The sequence below is a fragment of the Zonotrichia albicollis genome, chromosome Z, assembly GCF_047830755.1.
Source record: "Zonotrichia albicollis isolate bZonAlb1 chromosome Z, bZonAlb1.hap1, whole genome shotgun sequence".
Classification (NCBI taxonomy): domain Eukaryota; kingdom Metazoa; phylum Chordata; class Aves; order Passeriformes; family Passerellidae; genus Zonotrichia; species Zonotrichia albicollis.
Window position 1 is genome coordinate 73,030,438 of NC_133860.1, and position 19,368 is coordinate 73,049,805.

General features: G+C 39.1%; 1 long non-coding RNA gene across 3 annotated transcripts in view; it reads right to left on the reverse strand.

The window, feature by feature from the left end:
* Positions 1-2,349: 2,349 nt before the first annotated feature.
* Positions 2,350-19,368, reverse strand: part of LOC141727092 (uncharacterized) — a 31,693-nt gene continuing 14,674 nt past the window's right edge. For all 3 annotated transcript variants that reach the window (XR_012578131.1, XR_012578132.1, XR_012578133.1), the window contains exons 2-3: positions 14,844-14,918; positions 2,350-4,395 (exon numbers count right to left, since the gene is read on the reverse strand). This is a non-coding gene — a long non-coding RNA (uncharacterized LOC141727092). The remainder of the gene's footprint in view (positions 4,396-14,843; positions 14,919-19,368) is intronic.

Consider the following 19,368-nt stretch of genomic DNA (forward strand, 5'->3'; position numbering starts at 1 on the left):
GACAGAGCCCGACCTTTTCCAGTGGTGCCCAGTGACAGGACAAGATGCAGCAGGCACACACTGAAACACAGGAAGTTCCCTGTGAGCATCAAGAAAGACTCTTTCACTGTGAGACTCACCGAGCCCTGGTAAAGATTTCTCAGCAGGATGATGGAACCTCCCATCCTGAAGATATTCAAAAGCCATCTGGTCCAGAAAACTGGTGTGGGGAAAATGTTTTGGTGGATCCTCTCGAGCTTGGAGTTTGGACCAGATGGTCTCTTCCAACCTCAATCATCAACCTGATTCTGTGATTCTGTGATATCTTTTAGCTCACAAAGGAGTTAATTTTTTATTTACACTGAGTCAAAATGTAATGCTGTATCAAGTCCAGTTTCAAAATCACCTTGTAGCTCAGCAATGATAGAGTTGGGGTTTGATTCTTGAAACTTTGTTCTTGACTTTACCTAAATGAGTAAATTCTTTGTTAAAATATGTCCCACTTGGATTCCATCCCTGACGTTCACCTTTAATTAACCCAGAGTGACAGCCAAGGAGGGGTCTCCTCACGCCTGTTTTCCAGCCAACAGAACCAGTGTGGCAGGTCTGGCACTGTGGTGCCGGGGGAGCAAATCAGGCTGAGGTTGCTGCTGTAGGTGTCCCAAGGACAAGTTCTGCTCCCCAGAAAGTCCTGCTCCCCCTAACAGAGCCAGCCTTGCAGGCATGGGGAGCAGTAGGGCACTCCTACGAGCCTATGGTGGACCATTTACCCACAGCACTTTAGAAACATTTTTTATTGTATCATGTTTTATTAAAACATGATACAAGCCTATTACTTGCAATGCCCCTTACCCTAGTAATGACCTGAAACTTGGTCCTAGCCTTTCAGTGCATACAAAACTACACAATTGCTAAGACCCTGATTTTTACCTTACCTCAGAGCATCTGGGAAGACCCTTGCACTGAATTAGTTTATTTTGTGCTGCTTTTATTTGGTAAGCCCACATGTAACCATCTTTTGAGCCAGGGAACTCCTTAAGTTATATCTATAAATGCCAGTGACCCACATGCAGCGCACACAAAAAGGCTTGATTTTTTTAATTAGCAAAACTAACCAAGAGAGATGTAGTAGGAACGCTTTTCTTCAATCTTTTTTTTTCTCTTGGGTAGCATATGATGACTGGTAATGTTTTTCACAAACTAATCTCTATCTCAGAGCACAGTTCTGATTAATAGGTTAATAAATGTACAATTTTTTTTTTAGCTTAGTTACCTTTTTCCCTTTTCAAACACTACTCTGTATTAATCTTAGCCCTTATGTCAACAAGAAAGAAAGCTTTCCCTGCTGTCCCTTGGCATTTAAGGCTGCCTTCTATGCAGATAAGGTTTGTTTGGGAACATACAGGGTTTGCTGAAGACAATCACTGGAGATAGAACCTTAATTTAACCTCAAGCCTGTAGTATTTCCCCAGGGACACGGATGACTGATAACACAGCAGAGGGCAAGGAAAGCACAAAATTATTGAGAAGTGGAAGCAGCAAATCTTGAGTGTTGAATTTCTTCCTCTAAATCATTGTTTGTGAGGATAGTCATGCATGTCTGACTCAGTCAGGAGACACTACAAAGCATCTTGAAAGAGCAGTCTTAAAATGTAGTGACAATGGACATTTTTGAAAGTCATTTCCAAGGCATAGAAAATACAGTTGTCATATATCCATCTTAAAAGAAAACACCATTACAGCATCAAGCTGCTCTTGCTTAGAGTATCCTATGTACAAGGTAGGTCAGCAGTTGTTAATTTAATTGAAATAAGTCCTTAACAGAGAGCTTGATAGCATTTCCCACAGGAACATTAGAAAATGGTGTTAATGAGGATTATTATTGCCAGCTTCTGTAAGAAAATAGATCATTATTAACTGAGGCTGTATCTGATGTTTTCATGTGTTGTAGTCCTAAATGGGCAACATGAAAAATTAGAGAGGATTTTATTTTAAATAAAAAGACTTTCTGTGCTCTAAACTTAAAATTAAGCTCCTGTATTAGGGTTAAAGGTTAAATAACCCTTTTCTCTCCTGATGAAAAATTTAATTGTCTGAAGCCAAATTGAATAACAGCTGATTTATGTTTTCCTTTCTATAGGGATAAAAAGTCCTTAGCAGGCATGGCTAGAAAATGTTGCCCCAGCTTCAGAGTCCTTGCTTTCAGAATGGAAGAATTTCTCCATTTAAAACAGAACATGGGAATACTCTTTATCAGACCAAAAGGTGTAAAGAAAAATACTTCATTTACTAAAAAAAAAAAAAAAGCTAAAAAGCCTGGCATTTATTGTGATGTAACATGTAGGTTTTCTTTTAATCATATCTTCTGAGTAGTAAAACAAAAGCAATTTTTCTTCCTCCAATCAGCATAAAGAACCCAAATCCCTGAACATACCTCCCCTACAAAAACAAAGCAAAAAAAAAGGGAAAGAAAACAAACTAAAACAATTATTTGCAATTAAAGAAGCTTTTGCATTTCATTGTTAGAAGTTGTTACCTTTTATTTCCTGATAATAAAAAGCAAAATACCAAATCAATACTCAGAGCTGATACTTTAAAATACTTGCATATTTTTAGGGAAAACAGTAATAGCACTGTGATATGACTTAAAGCTTGACAGAAGAGCGGGACAAAATGTAACCCCTTCAGATGGCATTCTGCACTTCATATTGAGCAATGGCTAATGAAATCCTAAGAGGGTTTGTTACATAAACCAGTGGACTGAAGAAACCTTTAACATGTAGGAAACTGGAGTTAATTAAAGTGTTATGGGTATCCTATCCATCATCCCACCAGACCGCTCTATTCTAAACCTATTTACATTTTGCAACTGAAAAAGTGTACTTGGCGTGGTTGATAAACCATGTTTACTGTCCTTATTGATTTGACATTTGTGCATAACCTTTATGCTTTAATTATCTAACAGCATTTCCTGTATCTTTCTTTGCTACAGAAAGTATTTGATTTCCAAGCAATTAGACATATCTGAAAATTAGCGGACAGTAAAATGTTCCCTTCAACAAATTAATCAGTTTGGGAAAGCACTGGTTCATCACTACATTGAATTTGCTGAAAAGGTTGCTTTATTGAATCTCATTTCAGCCTGCTTTAGCACCTTAATCAAAGTGCATTTCAACTCTGCTCATACTTCACTCAGAGGACAAACTGCTTCTAAGGAGCTTCCTTTCTCATGATAATTTGGAAACCTAAATGCAACATAAGAATTTAAGGTTAGCAGCTGGTTGGATTTGTAAGCACCAGCAGAGGAAATGAGATCAAATATTTTCAAATATAGAAAATATAGTCAAGGAAAAGAAGAAAGATGGTTTCTGCAATATAAATTCGCCTTCTTTTCTGAATCTTTAATAGGAAGATAATTTTTTTTCCTGTTTGAGACAGTCTCTGAGATTTGCTTTTAGTACATTTTTCATGCAAAATCTGTTTATGATATTTTAAAACTTTTATCCATGAATATTCTAGCATTTATGTCTGCCAAAAGTCTTCACATTGCAGCATTAAAAATTATTGTAGTCAGCTTATGAAAAACATGTCCACTTCTTTGGTTTTGGAGATATTTTTCAGAAAGAAAAGGTAGCAGTGCAAATTCAGTAATTAAAGTTTTTGCATGTCTCTACTTTATGAAAGAATATCTTGCAATTCTGTCTTATCAATGAAATTAGATGTGTGACCCGAGATCAGACGCTGGAGCTCACATTTGTGAAAAGCAGTATTTTATCTTTTCCTGCATTAACAGGTCACCATGTTGTGAAAGGGACTTAAAGCATCTGAAAGAACATTTTCCCATTGTAGATGCTGTGTGTAAGTGCTGTACCATTACAACCCCTCATAACAACCACCAAAATGTGCTGAAGGCAGGAATCGCATTTTACTCTAAGACTGCGGAGCAAATCCTGTGAATTCTTCGTCATCAATGATAACTTTCAATCAACCTGGATATCTGTCACAATTTAAATAGCTTCTCCCCTTCTCAAGATTATTAAATGTCATTACCAAGAAGGGGCGTAATTCATGCTTCAGAGAGGGGCAGGAGCAGGGTGACAGATAGTTGGCTCAAAGATTTTCCTGGGCTTCAGAGCTTGCACTGTACCTCTGAAGAGTGCAGAACAGATCTTCTTCCAGTGAGACGAGCTGCAGAGTTACACCATGCACACACCTTGAGACTCACAGGCATCTCCAAAACACAATACCATGATTTAGGCACTGTAAGAGTAGTGTATTTTACCTGGTGCACTGGAGGTGTATTTACAGGGCAATTTTACTACAAATGAGTCATAAACTAGAGCAGAGGGAATAATTTCTTTCCCTTTGTGGAAGGGAAAGACTGTAATGTGTTTCGTTCCTTCATTTTTTCACACTCTGTAAGAAAGAAACAAAGGGAAGCACACAGTGATTCTATATGTCAAGTTAAGTCAAAGTTGAACAAGAACCTAGAGTTAAGATGTGAGAAATTAGTCACTGGTTTTGGACAGCAATCAATAACTCTGGCCAGTTCACCTTGTTATTTCTTGCTGCAATTGTACTTAGTCATCAGTTCTCATCCAAGGAGTTCTTTCTGATAGGAATACATTTATGTCATTCAGTAGGGTGATATTTTACTTTCAAAACTAAATTTTTAGCATTTTTCATCACCTTTTACTCAACTTTAAACAATGCCTTCAATGTCTAAAGGAACTTCATATTGTATCAGATTATCAGATTCTAGATTCGGCCCCAAAGTTCATATCTAGGCAAAATTCTCCATGCCCACTAAATAATTTTATAGATTTCAGTGAGATTTTGGTATGAACATGCTTTCACAAAGAATAACACTTGGTAGAAATCAATTGAAAACAGTTTTTTTAAAAATATAAATTTCTTGATAGTTCAGAAATAACCAATTTTTACATCTTGCTATAATTTAAGAGTATGTGTACACACACAGACACAAAAAAACATAGACTGTGGTTTTTTTTCCCAACGCACTACACAGTACTGTACACTGCAACATAAGTTAAAAATTTTAAAATATATATTTTTCTCTTAGCTAATTCTTAAATGTAAGTATCTGAATACCCCTCTCTGTTGAAGTGAAGTGATTCAAGCAGCAGCCTGTCTTGCCGTGGGCCAGCTGCATTTCTTGATGTTTATGACATGTTGTATATGGAAAGTCCTGATTTGGAAACCTATTGTTTGTGCTGGCACCTGAGAACAAGCCTATAATGCAGGCTTCAGTTTTCCTCCATATTAATGATTTGAAGATGCCTCCTTTCCATATTCCATTATTTAGCTAGAGGTGCCATTCAGAATTGGTTTTTGATAAATTCAGTCTGGTGCCTCTGTGACTACTGCATAGGTACAGTAGTTTTAAATATGTATGTTGTGCTGGTGGTGATAATTATTATTCCAACTCAGTATAGCTTTAATGCATTTAAATGTCAGTGTTTCTCAGTTTAATTCATCATACACACATTCAGATGCTTGTATACATATATTCAGTATGTAACTCCAAGGACCTAAAAAGACCTACTCATATTTTAGCAGCTCTGCAAAAGCGAGGACATATTTCCTTTACATTCCTAACTGTAAACATTAATTAGGGGCTTGACACACATTAATGATTAAAAATACTCTTTGTAGTATAATCCATCACAATTTTTTTATCACAATCCCAACCCAAAGAATTATGTCATTGTACCATGGTATCTCTAATGGCAAAGTTAAAAACTATGTGATAAAATAAAATCCATTTGTTTACTCAGTCTTTTTCCATGGGAAAAAATGTCGGTTTGCTGTGATAGCTAGTATGCTTCTGAATGCAAGAATGTCATGCTTTATTTTCTGTTTGTATGCATTTGGTAGAAAGTCCCTATGCAGTTGCTCATAAACTCAGTTGCCTTCTTAGATTTAACCATTGCAGCAAAACAAAATGTTTAAAACAAGGACTTGAACATTTTCTACAAATTATTAAGAACATTCCATGAGCTACCGCAAAAAGGAAGGAAGAAGAAAAAAGGAAAAAAAAAAAAGAAAGAAAAGAATTTTTAAAAAGGCAGCTCATTTTTGAAACATGGCTGGAATGCATTTAACCTTGGCTCTCCGAGTGGTACTATTTGCAACTGTTTGCTTAAGCAAACCAGAGAAGAAGAAACTTTGAGTTCCCAGGAGGCCTGACAAATTATTTCCAAGGTCAGACATATGCACAAAGGAAACAACAGCTCCTCACTCTGTTTTCTGTTACAGCATCTCTCCTTATGCTACCTGTAACACTGCCTCTGTTTGGTCCCCTTGAGGGGTTACTAACATAGAATGGGTCCAGTGTTGTCCAAAACATGAGACTGAAGCTGCCACTTGTCAGTACACAGCTAACAGTTCAGAGAATCCCTCTATTGATTTTCTTGGTGTGACTCCACCCCAGCTGTTTTCTCAGACTAATGCTGCATCTCCAGAATGTGTAATAGTAATTGACCAGAACAGAGTGTCAGGACTAATTAATGTACTCTCGTTATTGGTGAGAGCGTTGGTTTTCAAATAATGTCCTAGCTGTTATTTATGGCTTTTAATTGAGGTACAATCTTATCTTAATAATCCGTGTGCTGTAAAATATAAGAGTCAAACTACATAGCTGCAATAAGCCAAACGTAACATGCACAACCACATTTGCACAGAACATTTAGACATTTTGCAAGTCATGAGAAATTTGGGAAATTAGTAGGGTTTTATAGCTTTTACAAGGCATGTGAAAGCATTCTATGCCTTCTAAATGGATTTACTCCAACTGCCTAATTCATTATGCTAAAACCATGAAGCAATTTCCTATTCAAAGCCCAACTCACAGGCTCTCTGTTGTCAAGTATTTGAATTTCAGATTAGAAATGTGTTCATTTGGATAGCATGAAAGGAAAGCTTTGTTGTCAGCTTTGCTTTATGTTCTGCCAGCAGCCAAATCCCTCTTCTTCAGCAGTCACCAGCAAAATACCAGACCTCCACTCTGGTCTCCACTATCTTGAAACAAACATAAATGCTTTTGGCCTTTATGGCCTAAACACTGGTTTGAGGTTTGCTGTTCTGCCCTCTCTCTTAAAATTTTTCTGGACATTATTTATGACAGATGATATCAGCAAATGTTTATATTGCACTGAGTTTTTCTCATCCCTACAGAAGGGAAGGGGAGGGTGGGGGAGAGCATTTTCACAGTGGAGGAGGAGAGCCAGGACATTTGGTTCTCTTAGAAACTCTGTAGTTTGTTATGGAACAGCAAGCTGAAGTGGCTGCAGCCCTTTTACCCTCAGCGTGTTTGCAGCTATGATCCACACTGAATTTTAACTGTGCCGCTGCTTGCTTGTTAGCAACTATTTCTTTGCTGGCTTGAAAAATATACAGGCAGCTGTCAAAAGTCAGGGGCTGCATTTCACGCAGAGTGTAACAAAGTTATCTCATACAGCCTGTAGGACAAAACCTCCCAAGCATCCATATCTTTGGCTAGTAGTGTGGAAATCAAGGAATTCCAGCCACATTTCTCACAGGAAAGAGCTTTTCAGAGCTCTTCCATTACTGTAAGCTGTTTCTGACAGGTTTAGGGTCTACACTGTGAAAGGACAAGCCCAGCACATCCTTCTATTAATTAAAAGCAAACATTCACACAGGGAGCATTGTAACCTAAACATGAACTTTAATGGTTGTAACATAGCTGGAAGCAAAAATAATTACTAGCAGCTATAAAAGACATTGAGATATTTGTAATCCCTTTGCTTCTGAATACAATAACCCCTGTGTAGTCATAATATATTTCAGTATAGGAAATAGTAATAGAAGATCTCTCTCCTGATACTGAGCCTGTGCAAATAATTGATTTCTTAGCCTAACAGAGGAAGGAAAATAAAAAGGGGGGGGGGGGGGCGAGTGAGAGGGAGAGGGAAGACTCAATCCAGCCTTAATTTAAATGTTTTTTCTGTTGTTGGTTTTTTTTTCTTTTTTTAAGCTTGTGTTAATGAATGAGAGCAGAGCCACAAAGCATTTCATCCAGTTTAGAAAGTGCTGCAGGACTCTGAATGAAACATCTCAGGAAGCAAAAGGAGGAGTAACCCTTTTGGGTTACTGGTTGTGGCCCCTTCACCTCCCGCCTCATTTGTGGGATGTCTGGGATGTGCCTGCACTGCAGTCCCAGCAACAGATCAGAGGATGAGGCTACCTCCAGCCACATCACACTGTGCTGAAGCACATGGCTCCCTTGGATACCAAACACACATCTTTTTCTCCCTAACTCTTTATGTAAAACTAGCCTGGTGTAAAACCAAGCTATAGGTGCCTCAGGTCCCCATCTTCTCCACCAGCAAGATGCCTGGGTCAAAACTTTCCTTCTTGTATAAAGAGCTAATTCAGCAGCTAGAGATGAGGGCCCTAATTATCAGTTTAGAATCACCTGACTCTTTAGTTTTTATACAAGAGTGGCACAGACCCCAGAAAGCCCAAACGCACTGAGCCTGCTGGGGAGTTCATCTCAGTTCACTGAAAGTGGGAGGTCTCTGTTGAACTCCCTGTCCAAAACTGGGCACAAAGCAGGTTTCTGTTTCCACTTCTGGCTCCCGAGAGAGTGAGCATCAGCTATTTCACCCAGCTCTAAACGACACATTGTTCCAACATGTGTTTCCAAGTGTTAAAAGTGAAGACAAATGAAGTCACGCAGCTATGCTCATTGATAAGGATGCTGGCACCCTGTTGCATTGTTAGCAGAAATGAGCCTAGAAGCCTACAGAGTTTAAATTCTCTAATTCAAGAATTCTCTTGGACTCCAATTGTGTATGTTTTACAATATTTAAATGCAAATAACATTCTGGTCAGGTTTCTGACTGGTTGCTAAATACCCTCTAGTGTTCTCACGGAATTTTTTTCCTTAATGTTGGATTATTAGAGAATTAGAAAACATTAGTACACATTATATAAAAATTAAATGTGAATGGTAAGAATTCAGGTCCAAACCATTTTAAGTTAACAGTGTCAGAAAACTATTACACTGCAAACAACATACTAAAGCTGTTACCAATGCTCATATTTATTTTTTACCCTGAAGCACAACAATTTTACTCCATGAAAAAGCTGGTTTCCATAGTGCTATGGTGTCACGGTTTGATGCTGGCACAATGCCAGTGCCCCCATGAAAATATATGCTCCCTGGTGTCTGCTGTGAGATGTGACCAGGAATAGAGCAAAGTAGGCTCCAATTTAGGAATGAAGAAAAGAAAACTTTATTAACATGCAACTATATATAGAAAGAAACACACACAGAATTCAGAATGAAAATCCTCCAAAAACATTCCTCCTCCCCCCACCAAATTTCCAATATATCCATCCCTCAGATCATCAAGTCTGTCCATCACCATGCTTTATATGATTAATCCTCAGTTCATCAAGGAGTAAGGAGTCCCTCTTGTACCACAGGATTCCCCAGGAAACACAGTTGAGACCTTGTGTGTTTCCATGTCACATGTAGCACCACTCGAAGAACATTTGCCATCATGACATCTTCCTTCCATGCCCAGTGCTCTCATCTTTGCACATAGATCAGAGCTGCTTCTAGGGTTTTCCTTTTAAGGATGCTTTGCCCAGCTCCAAAAAAAGCACAGTTTCTCACTTTTGGGACACATGTCCACCCCAAATTCACCCCCTGGGACCGAGGGGTCTTGAGAACAGAGATCTTCTTCCCCGAAGATGGACGGCACCACCACACTCACCCGTCATCTCTGTTCACACACTCTTTTACATAACATCACTGCACTCTCTTGGCTCCAAGCCATTGCCTCCCCTTAAATGCAGTGTCTGTGTCACAGGAAAATGGTTCTGTCCATGGCTGTACAAGAAAAGTCCAGCCAAAGGCCACTCCATCACCTCCACCCACCCAAGATTCTTCTCCACTTCCCTCCTGCCCCATTTCCTCTTATCTCATCTCTATCTCTTTTCTCATTCCACCCCAGGAGGATCAGCATTTGTAAGGTTTTCATAATCTAAGAAAAGGGTTAAAAATCTCAGGCTCTGCGTGTCCAGAACTCCCACACTGCCTTGCTGGCACAGGCACAGGCACCGTCTCTCTCTCTCTCTCTCTCTCTCTCTCTCTTTCTCTTCAGGGAGGGGATGGCTGCCCGGTGCCTCTTGGTGCCCCTCCACCCTTCCATCCTCAGGGCCCGGTGCCTCTTGGTGCCCCTCCACCCTTCCATCCTCAAGCCCTGGCTGCCCGGTGCCTCTTGGTGCCCCTCCACCCTTCCATCCTCAGGCCCTGGCTCACCTCACCCGGCCGCGGGGCTTCCCCTCCCTTGCCCAGCCCTCAGCAGCGGGGCGGGGAGCTCTGATCTGTTTCACCACTGGAACACAAGAGAAAGCTTTCCTGGGAGTTCTCTGCTTTTAACCCCCTGTGCTCTCAGAGGCATATCCATGTCCTCAGGGGCCAGATCAGGTGCCAATATTCAAATCTGAGCACCTATTGGTTTGACCATAGCATCCCAAAAATCTCACTTCCTCTCAAACCAGGAAGGTAAAACCAAGCTCATAATTCCTAATAATTTTATCAAACTCTATCATTAGGCACATTCTGCAGCTGTCAGAGAACTGCGCTTGCCACCAGATATGACCCTTGCAGAAGAACGCATGCTGCGGTTTTGAGGACCAAATACTAAATATTTTTTCAGGATTAACTCAGAAGAGAGAGGCAGAATTCAAGTTATCATGACTTTGCTACCCCAACAAGATAGTGGATTATTCCATTGCCAGAGAAGGCGAAAGGGATTCCCACCCTTAGAATTAGAATACATGAAACATTTTTCTCACTACTTTGTCATCCGTATTGAGCAATGGAGTAGCAGCAGGCTACTTAAAATCTAGAAGTATAATTTCTTCTTAAAATCTAGAAGTATAAAAACATTTAAAGTGCTTTATTTCCACAGAGTAGCCCAAAGAAATTTTATTTTTAAAGAGTCTAGTTAGGCATCTAATTAAACAACATAGAATACAGGGTCCAAAGCAATCAAACTAAAAACATTCTCCTCCCTGTTCAGAAGGCAAACAGGAAGGGAGTGACAAGGCTGCAAGTGCAATATCTCAGTCTAGGCGAAGCACTATCCCTAGCCAATTTTAGGAGATGTTTCTAATTCTTATTAGGTGCTATGCAATTATGTTGGAAGGCAGCTTTGGAGAAGAGAATCCCATGTACTTCCTCTGCTGGTGGAGCCACTGCATGCCAGCAAGGTGCCCTCACCCTAAAAACAGAAAATTGTGTCTTGCACTGCATTATGCATAGTATTGCCAGCAGGGAAGTGATGGTTCCCTATGAGCATCAAGAGTACCTGGTCATAGTGAGGGTGACCATGCACTGGCAGAAGTTGGCCAGAGAGGTGATAAAGTCTCCATCCTTGGAGAAATTCAAAAGTTGTCTGGACAAAGTTTTGGGAGAACAGCTCTAGGTGATCCACATGAGCTAGGGGGTTTGACCAGATATTCCCTTCCAAACCAAACTGTTCTGTAATGCTGTGTTGTATGTGCTACTCTTTGATACCTTCTCCAAACAGCGTCACTTTTTAGGACCTGAACGTGGACCTGAGCCTTTGGATTGTCTGGCATGCTGCTAGAATGTAAGTAAACAAGTAAGAGGTATGCATGTAGATATGCATACTTTTTTATTTGTATATGTATACATATATACACAAAGGCTTGTCTGCAGCATAAATAGCTGAAGAAAATTTTTAAGCATTCAATGCCAATTTCTCAGCAGAGGAAACATCTATTTTCATCACCATTTTTTCATACAAGCACTAAAGTCCCACTGCTCCAGATTTCTGAATCTTTAAGAAGATTTAAGAAATCCCTGGCAAATCTTGCCTCATGGAGAGCTCTCCCAGCACCTCATGTAGTGCATGTAGAGTTAAAGACAGGCAGTACAGAGACAGAGCAGTTTGGTGAGAAGTTATAAGAAAATATTGCTGTAGTAGGGGTGATGCCTATTAAATTCAAAGAATGAACTTCAGCTTTCTTCAGCCTAATTGTCTGGTTAGAAACTCATTACACTCTCTAGTACTATCTTTAAAGTGCATTTACAAATTGCATCAGCAATTTAATTAATGAATAAAAAAATGCATGAAAATGCTTTCTGATTCAAAGTAATGGTTTTAGCCTGACAGTGAACATAAACATTCCTGTCTTGATCAGTTAAAAGATGAGCAGGCTTGACTTTAAAAGGAAAGCAGCCTTTTCAATGTTATGCAGGGAATTTGTTTTTGTACTCCAATATTGCTCTGTTCCAAATAAAATGAGACATAAATATTTCTTTGTATGATCCGGGTTCTGATATCCTCTGCCATAAACTACTTCCTTATGGAGTCCCTGATCCTTATCTTCTTCCATCTTCTACAAATCACATTAACTAATCTGATTAGTGCCTTCCCCATCTCAGCACAGTCTTCCTGAAAGATCAAAACCAGACTAGAACCATGCTCTCAGGATGAGAGGCACTGAGCTTTTCAAAGAAGTCTGTTCCCACGCAAAAGGACAATTTACAGCAAATTGCCTCAAGATGCAAAAAAGCAGAGATTTAAGGATCTTATTTTACCAAAACCAGAGGCAAGGAATTACAGTATAGCCTACACTGGCTTTAGAAACAAAATGTGGTACAATAGCACAATTTGGCTATTCGGCCAGGTATTGGATATTATATTTCACTGAGATGTAATAGAGAAATTATTTTTATACCTGCAAAATTCAAGTCCTGACAATGAGCTCACCTACCTTATGTGTCCACTATCTTGTCTGTCTAGAAAAGCCTTCTCCCATATAGCATATGGAAGAGCATTGTGTGTCACTGTATTTTTGCTATTAAAAGTAAGCAAGCCACATTACAGTAGTTCCAGATGACACAGTACATAAAGAGGTAAGTAAGTAAATGTCACTGTGCCCTACCATCCTCTTTCCTAGTAAATGAAATTAAGGGAAAAAAAAGAAAAAGAAAAAGTGCTGTCTGGCTAGAGAACTCCTATTCAGAACAGCCTTTTAACACAAGAATAAAAGCTGAATTACCCAGGTACAGAACACATGAAAGAGTCATGGGACAAGGATTTAAAAATACTTCTGTAAGTATACACACCCTTTAATACATTTTGAAATGCTGGATTTTTAACAAATCTTGCTCACATATCAAAGAATACAGGAAGTACCACAGAAATAGGATCAATGCAACACTGATCTTTTTGAAGCAGACTGGCAAAGTAACATATTGTGCCACAGGATGGGCTTTTTAACTGAAATGCATAGCTTGCATAAGCAGAAAATTACTCTACTTGCTGTATTTGTGAGAAAGCATATTAACATGCCAAAGAACATATTTATGCAACACTGAGTTGCCTCAAACCAGTGAAACAGAGTTTTGTTGATTTCCTAATGAGATTTCCCCCAGTGTTCAAAGACAGCCAGCCTTGGCTTCGAGTGTGAGCTCAGACACTTTCAAAACTCCGCAGATTTACAAAGCCTTTGGAGAAACAGCTAAATTCTGAAAACAAGCACAGCAGACTTTCTCTTCCAGTTCTCAAAAAACCCCATCAAAGCCAACAGCTAGCCTGTGTTAAGCCAGGTATCCTCATCTGTGGGTTCAGCTGTTTCTCTGGCAAGGTAAATGTTTCCTGGGATGTGTAAGGTAAAGCAAACCTTGAACAGAGATACCAACAGAGTAACACAGACTGATAGGTAGAGAAACAAATGTTTTCAGGTGGAGGGTAAAAAAATTAGAGGGGGCTTGGTCAGTTGTTTAGAGGAAATTGGATAAGGGGAAGCCTGCTGAGAAACCCCCCCCCCCCCCCCCCCAAAAAAAAAATCAATGTAAGTAGTTTGGTTTTAGGAAGGGACATAAATGCATGTCAGAAAAACAGAGGGAGAATGGGAAGTGACCCTTTTGGGTTACAAGGCAAAAGTGGGACTTCAAAAGGTTCAAATATGCATCTGAACTTTGGAAGCCTTACAATTAAGAAGTCAGACTTGGAAATCCTTTGATGTTTGCCCTGTAGAACTTCCAGCTGGGCGGAGAAAGACCCAGAGACTCAGCATATGAGCAGCTCCCTTTCCTGAACCCTCACAAGATAAGAGCCTGACTCACACAGCAGCAGAAGAACAAAACCTCCTCATTTTGGCAGGTGTCGTTGCCAGGCAACAGATCCATTAAGTAGCACAAGCTCAGGGATGCTGATTAACCCATTAGCTTCTCAATTAAAACACTAATTCGGGCACTGGCAGGTTTAAGAGCCCCTCAGGGTGCTTCCCTGTGCCCGTGTGACATCCCTGCCACCCAGGCACTGCCCAGTGCCAGCAAGCCCTGCCGTGGGGCCAGTGGATGAGGTTTTGCCTGAGAGCTCTCCACCACTGCACAGGCTGGTGCGCCTTTCAAAGCTGGGAAACAAAAGAAGAAGGAAGGAATAATAACTGTGATGAAGGAATGTGAATTATTCATAAGAAATTAATGCAAGCCACCAAGGGCGAGCATGGAGAGAGTTTTGTTGTGCTCGCAGGATGGGTAGCTGCTCAGCTGCACTTTCATGGAATCTCGTCCGCACTGTTCACAGGATGACAATTTCACATCATAAGAGGTCCCCTGATGGCATGTATTAATTTATAATCGAGGCAAAAGGAAGGGAGTATTTTGGTGTATCACGCTAGTAAAACACACAAACTACTCCCTCAAGGCACATATAGGCATACATTAAAACATTAGCAATGGCACTGGAGTTAATAAGAGCTGTGACATACAACACAACTGCTCACACACACTTCATGGCAACCCAAAGCCAATGCTGGCTACTCACACTGTTCTGAAGTGGGGCCATGCAGCTCAGTGGCAAACAGAGGAAAAACAAATGATTGGAGGCCTGGCACATGCTCTAAAAAACAAACAAACAAACAAACAAAAAAAGGTGAAGAGTAGGGCCATATACAACAGAGTATCCATTCAGAAGGAAAACATTCTGTGTAAGAAGGGCTGTGTATCTTTTAAGTGTATTTATCAACATATTCATTGCATTAGTCAACAAGGATGAAAATATGTAATCACAGAGCACTGTAAATGTATACTATTTAGATGATGCAAGAGTATGCCTGAAAACTAGTTCTATTAATTTTTTTCCAAGAGTCTAATATTACATTTTTCTGTTCCTTCCAATTAAATTAATTTTCATTATGTTTAATTTAATGCAAATAAGTATCTCTTGGAGTTTGGGTTTCCTCCCTGTCCCTCCTCCTCCTGCTGTACAGCATAACAGAAAACAAATGTTTGCAAAGTTGAAGATAACAGAGAAATTGAAACTACACTCTGACACAGATAATCTCAAGAAAAAAGAAACATTGCCAGAATGTGTAGTCTATCAAGTGCTAAGTATTGTTGGATACTGTTGTGTTCCAGAAAGCATCCTAGAGAATTACTGCATTGTGCTATAACAAAGAAAAAATGAAAAAAGCTATTTAATTAAAATTAAGAAAAAACTAAACCATTGATGACATTAAATCCCTGAGAACATTTACATTTATTTTTACCACTTGTGTTGCAATTGGAAAATCCCATTTATTGCTGCCTTGGCAAAATTTATGTGGCTTGTAGATAGGAAAAAACAGAGGAATATTGCTGGTTTGGAAGTAAAATAAGCTGTTTGCTATCACACCACTTTGCAGCACTTGAATCCAGTTTTAGCTTGGGCAAGGAGGTTGATCTTTTTAGAAGTGTTTTTAGACATTTTCTTTCTGCATTTCATTTCAGTCCTAATTGGCTTTTTTCCCCTCCTAAAATTTTGTCACCATTCTTCTCAGCTTAAAGCAGTGGCTGGTTGTGAAGATAGACAGTAAGGCCATGAGACACAGCAGAAGATCCTCACAGACATATAAGCTGAAATTTTATATGTCACCCTTTCTGTCCCACTGGGATCTAAAGGCACTTTGTTTTCATCTGACATACAGAAAAATAAGTACATTTTCCTGAGAAGAAAGTACTTTATATCGTCTTCTTTTTTATTTTTTCTTCATGGTATCATTATACAGTGGCAAATAGCAAGTGATACACTTATTAAATTCTAGTTTGGCACAGAGCAACCAAAAGAGAATGAAACATTTTCATGTCCTCCACTGGGGAATACTTTTCTATCTGTTCCCTACCAGTGTTAGAGCTTGAAATAGCTGGAAGAGAATAGATCAGTTTTCTTCTATGAAGTTTTATTCAACTTTTATTACCTCCGCAGTCCACAGAGGCCAGTTCCATCATCTTAAGTACAACCCTCAGAGACCTGCAAGCATTAATTCTGCCTATTTACTGCATTTTATCTACATGACATGCTTTTACATTTATTTGAGATTGAGTGCCAGATGTATTCAAGAATTATATGTTTTGAAATATACTTTAGCTTATGCTTTGCTATAGCACCAGAATGAAATAAAAAACCAATTTATACATGTATGAAAAGACTATGCCATTATTTTTGTGATAACATTTTACATATAGAAAATTCAGAAAAGGCCTTGCAGTTAAGACATCCACATCACCAGCATAGAAATCTGACCGTCACTACTTATATAATTCTTATATCATTATTGCCTGAACAGCAGAAACATTCCTGCTACTGTTGAAGAGCATTACTGGAGAATATTTCTTTACTTAGAGAAGTTTAGAATTCACTGTCATAGATTCAAGATGTATTTCTCCTTATTTGAAAATGAGAAAATAATTCAGAATCAAGTAGTGATTTTTAAAAAAAATTTTAATAATAAGCATATCCAAAGGAACATTTGGCAGATACTTTTCTATCTGTCCGCTATTTATTTGGACAATCAAAAAAGACAAAAAAGACTGCTTTTTACCTCAGTCTTCTGACATAAGTCAATATTAGTCCAAAACAAATGGAGGATGTGGGATTTGAGATTATAAGGGGCCCCTTTATATGTGTAATCTCTCCCATACAAGAAGAAAATCAATTAAGAAGTAATTCTTAAAATGGGTATAGTGGGAGGTATTAATGTAGGGAACTGCAGAAGAAAAAAAAGTGCATTTCTGAGCTATGTCCCAGTGCTTTGTTCTATCAGCAATGGCCCTAAAATCAAAATCCGCTCCAATACAAATTATTGGCTCATTGTTTTAAGGTTAAAATAAGCACAAAATCTTTAAAAAACCAAAAACCACAACCCTTTGCACTGTTGACTTGCCCTATCTCCTTTTCTCTGAGGGTTTTCCTTAACAACTATTCACTCATCCAGAGTGTCACTACTTTCTCGTCTACTTTGCCTTTCAGACTTTCCATTTTTTCAAAACAAAATGTATCTACGTGGCACTCAAATTACAAATATTTCTAATGATGACAAGCTTGACGCACATGTTTTTTTCCTGTGTAGTGCAAAGGCTTGAAATCTGACAGCTCTTCAGGTGCTCATGAATAAATGAACCAAAGCAAAGCAGATGGAACTGTTCAAATCTAGTACAAGTGGACTCCAAACCTGTAGGCAGACTGGGGAGGACTGCTGTTCAAATTTAAAATGAAAAAGAGTTGGCAGCATAGGAGAACATTATTAAATGCTTACACTTGAAGTAAAAAAAATTCTTAGCTTTAAGTCAGTAACAAAATTACTTTTTACTCTTTGTGAAGCATGCCTGTCTGCATGAAAAATACACTTCTGATCCTGAATAACATCAGACCCTCCAACACTTAATTTTTAATGGTTATTGCATATGACATTATAGAAGTTGGCAGAACAATTATAAGCAAGGTCACAAAATAGTATCACAAAATTTTGCTCAGTTAGCTGACTGGCTTGAGGCTTGATATCTAGCATTGACCAAAACTACATCTATTCAACTCTAAAAAAATCTCCTAGGAAACCTGGGATTACAAATCAAACTGGTAAACATTGGTGGTCTAATGTTTCATATATGGTGATTATTTATCTATTTATTTATTTACTCACTTATAATATTTATTCCAGTATTTCTTTGAAATGAAACTTTGGCTACTGGTATTGGCATCACACATGATTGTGATGGATGGGATTTTGGTTTCTGTCTTTTGGGAAAAATGTAAAAACAGAGATCAGCCGCAACTAACAAAAATCAGAACTGTACTGTAATTGTGCATTGAACTTGCTCAAGCCTAACAATTTTGCAGTTTTGTTCTTTTTACTCTCATTCATATCACTAGCTTGTTTTTTAGTTAATGACACAAAAGTCAGAAAGCAATGTTGTAAAAAACCTCTAAAAAAGAAAACAAATAAAAAACCATCATCATGGGTAAATAATTCAAAGCACTTTTAGTAATCTATAAAAATAAGAATTCAAGCATTTGTCAGAGAAATGTAGAACTTGGTATCAGCTTTTTCTTTTTGTAAAGTTCCTAAGCTTTCATGTATTTAGGAAAAAAACCCAAACAAAAATCAAAAATTTAATGCTACACTGCAAATTTCACTACTATATCCCAGAACCACAAAATCACAGAAACATTTAGGTTGGAAAAGATCTCCAAAATCATCAAGTCCAACCCTTGACCCATCATCACGATAACAACTAAACCATAGTATTGTCACATCCAGTCACTTCTTGAACACCTTGAGGGATGGTGATTCCACCACCTCCCTGGGCAGCCCATTCCAAGGTTTAACAACCCTTTCCATTAAGAAATTCTTCCTAATGCCCAACCTGAACCTCCCCTGGTGCAGCTTGAGGCCATATCCTCTTGTCTTTTTGGTCATTGCCCAGGAGATGCCAACTCCCACCTGGCTACAACCTCACTTCAGGCAGTACTAAAGGGTGATAAGGTTCACTCCTGAGCTTCCTTTTCTCCAGGCTAAACACCCTGGAAACCTCAACAACTCCTCACAGGACTTGCATTCCAGATCTTTCACCAGCTCTGTTGCTCTTCTCTGGACATGCTTCAGCCCATCAATGTCTTTCTTGTTCTTGGGGGCCAGAACTGGACACAGCATTTGAGGCATGGCCTCAGTGCCCAGCACAGGGGCACGACCTTTTTTCTGGTCCCACTTGGTCACATTATTGGTGATAGAGGTTAGGATGCCATTGGCCTTCCTGGCTCACACCGGCTTATATTTGCCAAGAGCTCTAAGGTGGAATTCAGGGACCAGCTGCCAACTGGATTTAGTTCCACGCACCACAAGTCTCTGGATCTGGTCATCCAGCCCTCCAGCCAGTTTTTTACCCATCAAACAGTCCACCCATCCAAGCTAGGAGCAGGCAGTGGGTATCCTTCGAGGTAGTAAGTAATTTTCCTGCTCTAGGCATAAGCAGGTCAAGTTTTACATGTACAAAGAGGACTGACAAGTGAAACATAATAAAGAGATGGGATGGAC